Source organism: Zootoca vivipara, chromosome 6, assembly GCF_963506605.1.
Source record: "Zootoca vivipara chromosome 6, rZooViv1.1, whole genome shotgun sequence".
Taxonomy (NCBI): Eukaryota; Metazoa; Chordata; class Lepidosauria; order Squamata; family Lacertidae; genus Zootoca; species Zootoca vivipara.
In genome coordinates, this window is record NC_083281.1 from 7,614,472 (window position 1) to 7,626,954 (window position 12,483).

The 12,483-nt window shown below is 50.1% G+C and overlaps 1 protein-coding gene across 2 annotated transcripts in view; it reads right to left on the reverse strand.

The window, feature by feature from the left end:
* Nucleotides 1–12,483, reverse strand: part of SEMA6B (semaphorin 6B) — a 189,577-nt gene that overhangs the window by 130,101 nt on the left and 46,993 nt on the right. Inside the window, exon 1 of one of the 2 annotated variants that reach the window (XM_060275376.1) lies at nt 8,081–9,020. The exons of the other annotated variant lie outside the window; for it this stretch is intronic. The gene's annotated coding sequence lies outside the window, so the exon portion shown is untranslated. Of the gene's footprint in view, nt 1–8,080; nt 9,021–12,483 lie in introns of those variants that run through there. 2 annotated transcript variants of the gene reach the window in all.

The following is a 12,483-nucleotide window of genomic DNA, read 5'->3' on the forward strand; positions in this document are numbered from 1 at the left end:
CAAGATGGCAAGAGACAAGGGGAGTGTTTTGAATCTTCTGCCGAGTGCTGCACAGGGTTATGAGCGGTTTCTGGGCTTTTTGGCAAGCTGTCTGGGCTGCCCAGGTCAGATCTGCTCTAGCCATTAGGTAACACAGCCTCAGATATGAACACCCCGCAGGATATGCCCAGGATTACAGCTGATTTCTGCTGTCCAGATCCATTTAAGGTAATTTTTGCAAGACCTGACTTGCCAAACTTGTCACTAGCTTTGCAAAACCCAACCTGCTGCGTCATCTTCATGCATCAAATTAGGGATGGAGGAGCAATGCAATTCAGTACTCATTCAAGACCAAATCTACCAAATCTTCGCTTTCTGAAACAACATGAGAACCCAAACGCAGGTAGCCTTTGAAGTTAACACGTTTGTTGTTTTTTTAAAAAATCGCAATGCGGTACTCCCACCAGTGTTCACAAAAAATCATATATTGGGGAAAGTGCATGCAAAAATGAAGATGCTGTTGTTGTTGTTTAGTCATTTAGTCGTGTCCGACTCTTCGTGACCCCATGGACCATAGCTAGTGAAGATGCTAGTGAAGATAAAATACAAAAATGCATTTTATAGGAGAAATTGCTTGCAAAAACAATGTGTGCATTGGTTAGAGCTGCCTATAGAAGTGTGTTCACCAGGGGGAAATTCACAATAAAATGCTGGTGAATTTTCAAGAGGATTTTAAAAATAAAAAAATAAAAAAATCCCAGATTGCTGCGAAATGTGGAGAACCGAATTTGAGATTGGAAAAACGAGAAACAGGCAGATCGCACACCAAATAGAAAACTTTGGGCTTGAAAACCGCTTTGGTTTAGCCGAGTTAAACGTGCTTCTTAAGAAATCGTTTTCTTTGCTAGTCAGCTAAACAAAGACAGGCCTGGGAAAGACACAAATCCAATATGTCACAACTATTTTTGAAGGCACATAGGGACCATTAGGTCCAGTTGTGACCGACTCTGGGGTTGCGGCGCTCATCTCGCTTTACTGGCCGAGGGAGCCGGCGTACAGCTTCCAGGTCATGTGGCCAGCATGACTAAGCAGCTGCTGGCGAACCAGAGCAGCGCACGGAAACGCCGTTTACCTTCCAGCCGGAGAGGTACCTATTTATCTACTTGCTCTTTGACGTGCTTTCAAACTGCTAGGTTGGCATAGGGAGTCCCTATTTCCCTATCTCCTCCTGCCCATTTTCAAAATCCATAGAAACTGGAGGAGTGTCATGAATGTCCTAAGGTTGCATTCAGATGAAACTTTGCTCCCTCTTCCTGGCGTTTCCTTTCCTGTCAATTCTTGCATTTTGTGTGATCTTTCAGACAATGCAAAAGGCACTTCCGGAAATCTAGTGTTAATTGTTTTGGCAGGTGAAGCAATCAGTTAACTCAGAAAATCAGGGGAGCTTTGTGTTTTAATTTTCACGATCGCTCTGTTGCCCCTTGCGGGATGAAATTTGCGCTGGCATCCTGGCATACAGTTAAAACTGGGCAATGCATGGCAGCATAATCACCCCAAATCTCAATAGTTAACCACACAAAGATCAGCTTTATTGGGATAATAATAGTAGTAGTAATAAATACGGTATATACCCAGCCCATCTGGCTGGGTTTACCCAGCCACTCTGGGTGGCTCCCAACAGAATTACAAACATACCCAGCTCCCTAAGCCATTCCTCATAAGGCATCGTTTCCAGGCCTTTGACCATTTTGGTTGCCCTCCTCTGGACACGTTCCAGCTTGTCAGTATCCTTCTTGAACTGTGGTGCCCAGAACTGGACACAGTACTACTCCAGGTGAGGTCTGACCAGAGCAGAATATAGTGGTACTATTACTTCCCTTGATCAAATGCTATACCCCTATTGATGCAGCCCAGAATTGCATTGGCTTTTTTAGCTGCTGCATCACACTGTTGACTCATGTCAAGTTTGTGGTCTACCAGGACTCCTAGATCCTTTTCACATGTACTGCTCTCAAGCCAGGTATAAATATATTTATACCCCGCCCATCTGGTTGGGTTTCCCCAGCCACTCTGGACGACTCCCAACAGAATATTAAAAACACGATAAAACATCAGACATTAAAAACTTCCCTAAACAGGGCTGCCTTCAGATGTTTTCTAAAAGTCAGATAGTTGTTTATTTCCTTGACATCTGATGGGAGGGTGTTCCACAGGGAGGGCGCCACCACCGAGAAGGCCCTCTGCCTGGTTCCCTGTAACTTGGCTTCTCGCAGGGAGGGAACTGCCAGAAGGCCCTCGGAGCTGGACCTCCGTGTCCGGGCTAGACGATGGGGGTGGAGACGCTCCTTCAGGTATACAAGGCCGAGGCCATTTAGGGCTTGAAAGGTCAACACCAACACTTTGAATTGTGCTCGGAAATGTACTTTGTCAATTTCGGCTTCTCTCATATATCTGGAGGGTTGTTCCATGGAAGCTTGTTCTCCTCTGTAGAACCGAAACCAATGGATTCAAGTGGCACAAAAGGAGATTCTGACTAAACATCCGGGGGGGGGGGGGACTTTCTGAAAGTAAGGTAGAAAGGTAAAGGAACCCCGAGTAAGATCTGTTTGACAGTAGAGTGATCACCCAAAGATGATCAAGCGTTAGGAAACCAAGCCTTCTAAGGAGTGGTTGAAGGAGCTGGGTATGTTCAGCCTGGAAAAGAGGAGGCTGAGAGGAGATATGAGAGCCACCTTCAGATATCTCAAGGGCTGCCCCATGGAAGAGGGAAGAAGCTTGTTTTATCCTGCTCTGGAGGGTAGGACTCGAACCCATGGCTTCAAGTTACAAGAAAGGAGATTCCGACTAAACGTCAGGAAGAACCCTATGACGGTAAGAGCTGTTTGAGCAGTCTCCCTCGGGAGGTGGCGGGCTCTCCTTCCTGGGAGGTTTTTAAGCAGAGATTGGATGGTCATCTGTCATGGATGCTTTAATTCAGATTCCTGCATTGCAGAGGGTTGGGCTAGATCAGTGTTTCTCGGATGTGAGGGCGATCTGGCTGCGACATCTGTCACCCCATTGATCGCCAGGGTTGATTCGGCTGATCTGGCTGGCTAGGCGGGTGTCCCCTTCCTCCCTCACCGCTCCATGTGCGTCCCTCCCGAAGCTGCGCGCTCGGTGGAAGAGGACGACCTTCCCAGATAGAAGGAGTGTACCGTTCTTCGGTCAAGGGTATACGATAGCTGCGCTCCCCTGCTAGAACCTCCAAACAAGCTCTAGATCAGTGTTTCTCAACCTTTTTTGGGCCACGGCACACTTGTTCCGTGAAAAAAATCACCACCATTAAAAAAGTTTAAAAAAATAACTCTGTGCCGCCCTATATTATAATTATGACTGTAAGAAACACTTGCCAAATATTGCTTTCCGGCGGGTCAGTGTTGTGTATTGGCGGCCGCCAGGCTCGTTTGCACTGAGCTTTGGGAAAGAGGAGGAGAAATATTGCTTTCCGGCGGGTCAGTGCTGATTATTGGCGGCTGCCAGGCACGTAACAATGCAAATCGCCCTTCTCGTCGCCGCACGTCGCGGCACACCAGCCAGCGTCTCGCGGCACACTAGTGTGCCGCGGAACAGCGGTTGAGAAACGCTGGGCTAGATGACCATCGAGTCCCTTCTTCCAGCTCTACAATTCTAGGATTGTGGAGCCAAGCACAGTGGCTGGCGGCTCCTCCTCCGCCTTGCTCCCCACCCCAATCCTCTGTTCAAGTCTGCAGCTCTGCTTGAGAGAGAGTAAATCAGATAGAATTGGGCATAGAGGAAAGTTCGGGATCACTGCCAACACCCACAGAAGAGCAAGGAGGAATTCAGGATATTGTACTGCTCTCCTGTTCATTTCAGCTTGAATCACTCCAAGGTGTGGACAGTAGCAATGACCTGCCAGCTCCATCAGTATATCACCTAGGCTTCAAGGGAGCATGTCTCTGGGGCAGGGGGGCCAGGCTGTATACCTTTGGCAGGTGTAAATAATTCATCTGGCCGAGGTGGCGAGTTTCATCCAGGTAGAGCTGGGCCCTTCAAATTAGATTCCCAAAGGCAGGCCTTGTGAATTATTCAGCCGGGTGCTCAGTTCTCGCTCCCACCCCCCGCATTGTGCGCGACGTCTCTCTGGATGCAGCCAGCTCCGTGGTGGCTAATTAATTTTAATCGCCGTCTTTCACTGTTTGGAAATTGGGCACGCTTGCAAAGGGAGGAAACGGAAAGCAGGCGGAAAATGGGGGGGGGTTGAGAAAAATCCAACCGCAGCTAGTTGGAAGGGAGGGGGGGGAAACCTTTGCAACACGTCATTTTAAAAGGAGATTAAAATCCTCGTTAAAAGAGAACATAATTAAGAGGCCACAGGTAGGGGATGGAGAGAGCTGTCCATTTCCTGCTTTCCCAATCTTAAATTTGATGGGTGGTTTTTGTTTGTTTTGATAACCTCTTGAAACTTTTCAGTGCGAATTGCATGCAGTTTCCTGTAACATAATGCATTTTTGCATGTTCTCTGATATATGTGTTTTGTGTGTGTGTGTGTGTGAGTTTTCGGATAACTGCCTTGCGAATTCGGAGAGGTGTGAATTTCCAACGACCGGCTGAGTATGAGCCAGTGTCAGGGGCGTAGGAAGATAAGGGCGGTGGGGGCGGGCCGCCCCGAGTGGCGGGCACCAAGGGGCGCCATCGCGGGCGACCGCCCCACCCCCGGAACGTGTGTCATGCCCCTTCTCCACAGCGCCACCTGCGTCCCTGATAATGGCACCCTATGTCTACACAGAAGGAATTTCTACTGAATTCAACAAGATTATGCCCAGATAATCCTAAAGAGCAGTTAGGACTGTGATAGTCTTTTCCTTTCTTTTTAAGTATTCTTAGATGGCAGGGAGGGAAAGAGGAGAAATGGCAGCCAAACAAGCCGCGCTGCCAAGTGCCGTATTATTTTCGGCGCTTTTTGAAAATGTTGAAAAGCGTGCAATTCCCCCCCCCTTTCTTTTTTGCACATTCCAAGCCCTGGTGGATGGCATTTCCGGGTCTTGTTTTCCCAGCCTCTGCCACTGCCTCTTCACAGCGACCTCGGCTGAGTCACTTCCTCCAGGCCTGCTCGCCAAGTTTCCGCCCGCGCAGGAATCTCGGGCAGGGAGGTGTATTAGCGAGTCATTTCCCCGGGCTGCTGGTTCCACTTGGCGGAGGGTTGATTACCGACGGCGGTTTCCCCCCTCCCACCGCTTTCAGCCTGGCTTCCTCCTGACCCACAAACCTGACCCTCTCCGCTGAAATAGCTGGCAGGTGTTCCCAGGTGTGAAAGAGCTGTGTGCATTTAAGGCAAAGGAGGCGGGAATCTTACAGGAAGGAACTCCGCCGGTTGCTGTTACCAGAAGCAAAATAGCACAGGAGCTGCCAAACAATATTTCCAAGAGAGGAGAAGGGAGGCAGGGAAGAAGAGGCTGGTTGGGACTGAGCTGGGCTCTGCCCCACTTCCCTTCAAAAGCCCACAGGTGAAATTGGGCTGACTTTTCACTTTTGTGGGCAAAATGTGCTGTTCCTTTGGTCGCATCCTTTTGCTTTTCTACCCTCAGAAAGTGTTAATGCTCATGCTTACTAATCAGCAGGGCCGGTGCGTCCATTTAGGCGAACTAGGCAGCTGCCTAGGGCGCCAAAATGGAGGGGGCGCTGGCCAGCCTGCCCCCCGCCCCCCGGTGCTGCCTGGGGCCTCCTCCACTGCACCTGTCACCTGTTGAGCGGCTTCAGGCCGCTATCCTGAGGCGCGCGGGGAGCACGAGCCTGGGGCTGCCTTTTCCGCGCCGGTCACTGTTGAGTGGCTTCAGGCCGCTATCCCGAGGTGCGTGCGTGCCTCCGGAGAGCGGCCTGAAGCCGCTCAACAGCCACAGTGGAGGTGAGTGGGGAGCGTAAGCCTGGGCCCACCTCGCCGCGACTCTCAGCTGTTTTTTATTTTATTTTTTCTACTTTTTTCTTCTATTTTTTATTTTTCTATTTTCTATTTTTTCTATTTTTTTCTATTTATTTATTTTATTAATGGGGGGGGCAGAAGGTGATCTCGCCTAGGGCGCAAAAAAACCCTAGCACCGGCCCTGCTAATCAGGGATCCAGAATGGCATTGTAGCACCATGTGACCAATCCGATTTGCGTCTGCGCTGCTGCCAGGAAGCCAAGTCAGAGCGAGGGCAAAGCTTCCTACCTTCACTCTGAATGGGAGGACGTTTTCACCTCAGTTTTGGACCCTCTATTGCCCAAGTGCACACAGCTGCGTGTCTGTTTCACCACACACCTTGAGCTCTCCTGGATTAGTGCATTAGTTTCACCAAACACCTTTTGCCAGGGGTCAGCAAACTTTTTCAGCAGGGGGCCGGTCCACTGTCCCTCAGATCTTGCAGGGGGAGGGCGGACTATATTTTGAAGAAAATAAATAAAAAAGAACGAATTCCTATGGCCCACAAATAACCCAGAGATGCATTTGAAATAAAAGGACACATTCTACTCATGTCAAAAACACGCTGATTCCTGGACTGTCCGCGGGTTGGATTTCAAAGGCGATTGGGCCCGATCCGGCCCCCAGGCTTTAGTTTGCCTACCTATGCCTTATGCATTAGTGCAATGAATATTCATGCCTTGATTGTTTCGTACGGCAGCGGGGGAGAGGGGATGAGAAGAAGAAAATGTATTGGGAAGCTGGATTTTGAAGCCAGTACCAGATTATTATTTTTTTGGTACCTTTTTTTTGTGTTCCTCTTACAGAAAAAGACATTGCAGATAGCGCGGGAGACAGCTTATGCTGCTATCTTCCAATTCATATTGGCGCACCCTTAACCTCAGCCTACAAGAAAAGCATTCTCGAAGCACACAAACGTCAACTGGAAATTTTAAAGTGCGGACCTCAATAGAGCCTGCTTGTGCATCTCTGCACCTGCCTTGCATTTAACCTTGGCATCAATAGATGTTTTGAGGCACTCCACTTTGAATCTCTCTCTCTGTTATTAATGGCAACAATAAATACGTTCCCAGAGCCTGCCGCCAAATATTTGACAGGTTATTTTCAAATCAACATGCGATTCCTGACTGCCGCGGCTCCTGGCTTTGTGCAAGCCCCCTTCTTCCCCCATCCTCTTCCTCTCTTTGCCTTCCAAAGTGCATGTTATATGTGCACCTTCTGTGTATCTCCGCTTAACAAAAACAGCAGCCTCCAAACCAGAGGTTTCCAGTGGGAGGAAACGGGCTTGCTAAACCCTTTCCGCTTTCAGCCGTGCTTCTGCTCAAAACCATTACCCCCACCCCAGCTTTTCTTGACCTTGGCGAGTGGGGGGGGGGCGAGAATCTCTCCTCTACAACATGAGATAAAAATGCATGTTTCCTCTTAGCACATTCTAATGAGCCAGGGGTTGACAACGTGTGGTCCATGGGCTGGATCCGGCCCACAAAGACCATTTTACCGGCCCACGAGCCACCCCCGAACCGAGCTGCCCGCTCGGCAAGTCCCCCAGACGCTGTGCTAAACCAGCGCAGCATGGGGACTCGCCGAGCGGTGCGGGAAATCGTGCCTGCGCATGCGCAGATACCGGAAATCGCTTCTGCGCATGCCCAGACACCGAAAATTGCTTCTGCGCAGGAGCAATTTCCAGCGTCTGGGCATGCGCAGAAGCGATTTCCGGTGCCACAGACATGCACAGACACGATTTCCGGCGTTGTGCTGCGCCAGTCCAGCCCACGGATGATCTCCGCGGGAGTGATCCGGCCCATGGCCGGTAAGCATTGCTGACCCCTGTATTGAGCCACCCACAACCTGAAACCACTTGCTTGCGGTGCACATGCCCAACCACCAGGATTGCCAGCGATCCCCCCCCCAATTGGAAACGGTAGCCGAAATTGCTGCTGTTTGCGTAGTTCGTCTGTGGTCAGGAATGGAAACCAGTCACGCTGAATATGACTGCCATCCATTCACATTGCAGCTGCTGTTTTTAAGTCTGCAAATGACATGTAATGAATGATGGGAGGTCTTAAGAAAAAAAGAGAGAAAAGAATACATTTTGACGTTTCCTTCGCATTGCAACAAATGCAAATAGTTAACCAAGTTACTTACATTCAATAGCAGGGATTAAGCAACGGAACTGCGGCAGAAGGGAAACAGCGCTGACTGCGATGTGTTCGGGTCAGGAGGGGAATCGCTGGTTCCTTACGTCCCTGTCTACTGCCGAGGAATGGATCCCAACCTTTCACCTGGAAGACTCTGCTCTGAAATTCCAAATCTAGACCACGCCAGAGAGGCAACTCCAGACATTTCCCAAACTCCCTAGAAACGAGAAGCTGTTTTCTTTTTAAAACATATACAACCCCTGTCTCAGTTTTGGCCTCCTCAAAGCTACACCCTCCTGGAGCAATCTCTGCGGTATGAGGAGGAGATTCGGAAGGGGCTGCCAAGGGCCCACACATGGGGGTGGGGAGTGCCAGACCCAGAGACCCTTTAAGACTCAGCTGTGTGATCCAGCAAGAGATTTAAAGGCCACCCGAGGACTGGGGGAAGAGTCCAGGGTACCGCAGGGAGAGAACACTTTCATTGCCAGGAAAGAAAAACTGGCCAGAAGGGGGAAATGTGGAACAATTTATTCCAGGTCCACGTGGGAGTTTTCTTGGGCTGCAAACGAACCTGAAGCTTCCAGCGTTTGTCAGAAATTAGTGTCAAGATTTCGCCCTCATCTGCTTGAGGAGAGGGAGGGCTTCAAATTACATGCCGGGCTGGGATGTGTTGTAAATCCTTGCTCTAAAAAGACACACTCCGACACAGCAAAGTCCACGAGTTTAGAACAAGGCAGCTAGCTGGGGCAGAAGCTCCGAACCAGCAGGTTTGGGGTGCTTGACTTTTTTGGGGAGAACATCTAAAAAAAGGGAGAGGAGGAGGGGAGCTTCTGTGTCAGGCTCACTCCTAGGGTTGCCGGACTCAATAGAGGACAGGACTTCTGTGCCTTTAGTTGCCCTGCTCTCTTTTGAGTCTGGAAACCTTAAAGAGAAACCAGCAGACCCTTTGTTTAATTTCCAAGCAAAGGTTTCCAGACTCAAAAGAGAGCAGGGCAATTAAAGGCACCAAAGTCCTGTCCTCTATTGAGTCTGGCAACTCTACTCACCCCATGGTTCAAAATGGAAAGAGCCTGGTTCTATCTAGGGATGGGCAAGGGCTCCCTTATTTTAGCCTTTTTGCCAATCTAACGTTCAGTTTTCCACATCAGTTTGTGATCCCCCCCATAATAATAATAACAACAACAACAATAATAACAATAGCAATATATTTATACCCCTGACGTTCCATCAATTGAACTTCCAAAAGGGCTGCTTGAAAGCCCTTTTGCAAGGAGTCCAGAGCTGCTCTTTGAACCTCAGAACTTTTACAGAGTAGCAAAGGGCTGTGCTTTGAAGTGCTGGCAACCGAGACTTCAAAGCGCAGCACCAGCTGATGCCCAGCTATCAAATGTGATCCAGCGTGGATGGGGGAATCTGGCCTGCCATGCAGGTAAGATTCACCACCTTTTTTCTTTAACGTAAGAAGAGTCTCGCCTCTGATAATATATGATCACCTTGACTCCAAGGACAGCCTCCTCCTTCTCCACGAATTTTTCATACCCCCTGTTAAAGCTCTCCAAGACAGAAGTCGTCACTACCTCTTGTGGCAGCAAATTCCATAGTGGAACTATGAGCTAAGTGTTCAGGAGAGGACATACTTTACAGCTCTCTGCCTGAAACCCTGGACAGCTGTTGTCATCGGAGGAGACAATACTGAGCAATATAGCCAAGAGTCGGATCCAATCTTCCATTCAGGACAGGCTAAAGAGAGCGCTTCTTCACACACACTGCTTTCAGTTCAACCACGGAACTCCCTGCCACAGGAGGCAGCAATGGCCCCCAACTAGGATGGCTTCAAAAGAGCATCAGGCAAATTAATGAAGGACAAGGGTACCAGTGGTTATCAGTCATACTCTGCCTCCAACTGCTGGAGGCTGTGTGAAACTGACCCTGAATCCCACCTGCTAGGAATCACAAGTGGGGGGGGGAGTGTTCTCGCACTCAGGTCCTGCTCGCACAGGCATCTGGTTGGCTGCTGCAGGAACTAGGCGAGATGGACCACTGGCCTGATTCAGCAGGCTCGTCTTAACATTCTTGGCTTCTGGCGTGAAGCCATTGTTGTTGCAATGCTGGATCCACCTCAACAGGAACCCCGAGCCTCGCCGTTTCAGCAGGCGAGTCGCACCCTCCGCAAATTGATAACGAATACTCCCTGCCACAGGAAATTCCAGCCCAACATTCCAGCAGGGCGGCCCACTTTGCTGCTCATTTCTCAGCGCTTCCCTTGCTTTCTCCCCCCCCCCCCCCGGGAGGGTCCAGCAGAGGAGGAATCTCCTCCTACATCCTGGATAGCTCACAGCGGTTCCCACGAAGGGTCGCCGATCTCCCGGAAAGGTCTCGGCGAGCCCTGAAATCCTTGGCTCACCCCAGTCTCCCAGCACGGCTCCAGCCTCCTTGCGAGGTCAAGGATTGAGTAGCAGCCTGCTTTCTTGGCTGCAACAATAGTTAGCCTGTAAACAAGAGGCTAAGAGCACAAGGTTCCTTTCGCTCTCTCCCATGATGGAGAATGTGCAAAGCAATGCATGACTCATAGCTCAGGCTCGCCGAGCCTCTGGCAACTTGGCTTTCTCACCTCCCTGCTCTGGGATTCAGTTGGATGTGCCAAACTGAGCAAGGAAAAAAAGAAAAGAAACGTCGGCGAGCTCTGGAAGCTACCTTTGGAGAAACAGCCATTGTTTTGCTCAAATAAGCAAGCAGAGTGGCTCCAAATGTCCTTGGGCTGCTGAAGAGGCCGGCTGCATGAATGTTCGCGCTACATAAACCTGCACCAGAAATTCGGCAGAAAAATAGATATGAATTGTAATGATCTGTAATGAGGGTCACGCGGCTGCTGCAGCCCCCAGCCAAGTGGGGAAAGTGTGTGGCCCTCCCATATTTCAGGTGTGAGTGAGGTGGCTTTTTGCCGTGACTGCAAGGGACCAAGGCAGGTGTGAGGAAACTTGGGCCCTCCTGATATTGATGGACTACAACTCCCATTATCCCTGGCTGTGCTTGTCGGGGCTGATGGGAACTGGAGTTCAGAGCAACATTTCCGAGCACAATTCAAAGTGTTGGTGTTGACCTTTAAAGCCCTAAACGGCCTCAGTCCTGTATAACTGAAGGAACGTCTCCACCCCCATCGTTCAGCGCCAAGGTCCTTCTGGCGGTTCCCTCATTGCGAGAAGTGAGGTTACAGGGAACCAGGCAGAGGGCCTTCTCGGTGGTGGCACTCGCCCTGTGGAACGCCCTCCCATCAGATGTCAAAGAGAGAAATAACTACCTGACATTTAGAAGACATCTGAAGGCAGCTCTATTCAGGCGTTTGGGGGGCGGTGCAGGCAGCCGCGATGGCTGGCAGCCTCCTCCTTTGGGCAGCTCATAGAGGCTGCCGAGGGGGGGGCAAGAAAGTGGCGGAAAGCCCAGTCCCACGTGATGCGACAGCCCTGAGAGGTGGGCACAGCGCAGGGTCTCCCTGGGTGGGAAGAAAAGGGAGCGCAAAACTTGATTTTTTAACAAATTGCTCAGTGCATCCTCATCTAATCTTGCCCCCTTCTAAAATTCATTTATTGTCGTGTCGGGGTTTGGAACTGTTCCTAAGGAGTTCCAGCTGCCTAGAAAAGAAAACCACACACGTGCACAGACCACAAACAACAACCTACATGCAAATCCAAGAAAGAACCCCAAAGATGAAAAGCGAAGGTGCCAAGTAACCAAGGAGACCGCGTTAAGCTTCCAGGCCTCAGTGAGGCCTCGCCCAGCAGCTGAAGCGCAAAGCAAAGCCGAACAGGCCCCCCCGCTCAAGTGTCTATTGCCCCTCAACGATTAATTTTGGCAGCATAAATTCAGTTTATTCGGCAGAGGCTGTTTCCCCCGTGCTGCTGCTGCCTCACAGATACCGAGGCACGCTTGGCTACTTGCCCCTATCGGGAAAACTGTAGCCAATTCTTGGCAAAGCAAGCAACATACACACACACACACTGCATCTAACAGCACTTCGCACAAGCTTCCTCCGGATACTTTTTTAGGATTTGGCTCCTCACTAAAATAATATATATGTTATGGCGCTTGAGAAAAAAAGACAGAGACTCTATTTATGTGGCAAAACAGTTCCAGTTTCCACCTCCGTCAGCCGCTCTGGGGAAAATGCAAGGATGCGGCTGTCGAGGTGAGCAATGATGGAGCCTGGAGGGTGGAGCCCTTCTGTTTGCTGGAGGGGGAGCCCCACCTTTAAAGCACTCTTAGGATGCTTTTATCAGCCGCAGAGGGTCCCAGTTTGTTAAAGGCGCCGGGAGTTATAGTTCAGGTCAGGACCCTTGGCAAACTACAGTCCCCAAGATTCGTTGGAGGAAGCTGTGGCGTGGATAAGACCCTCCGTGATGTTGGTATGAGCCT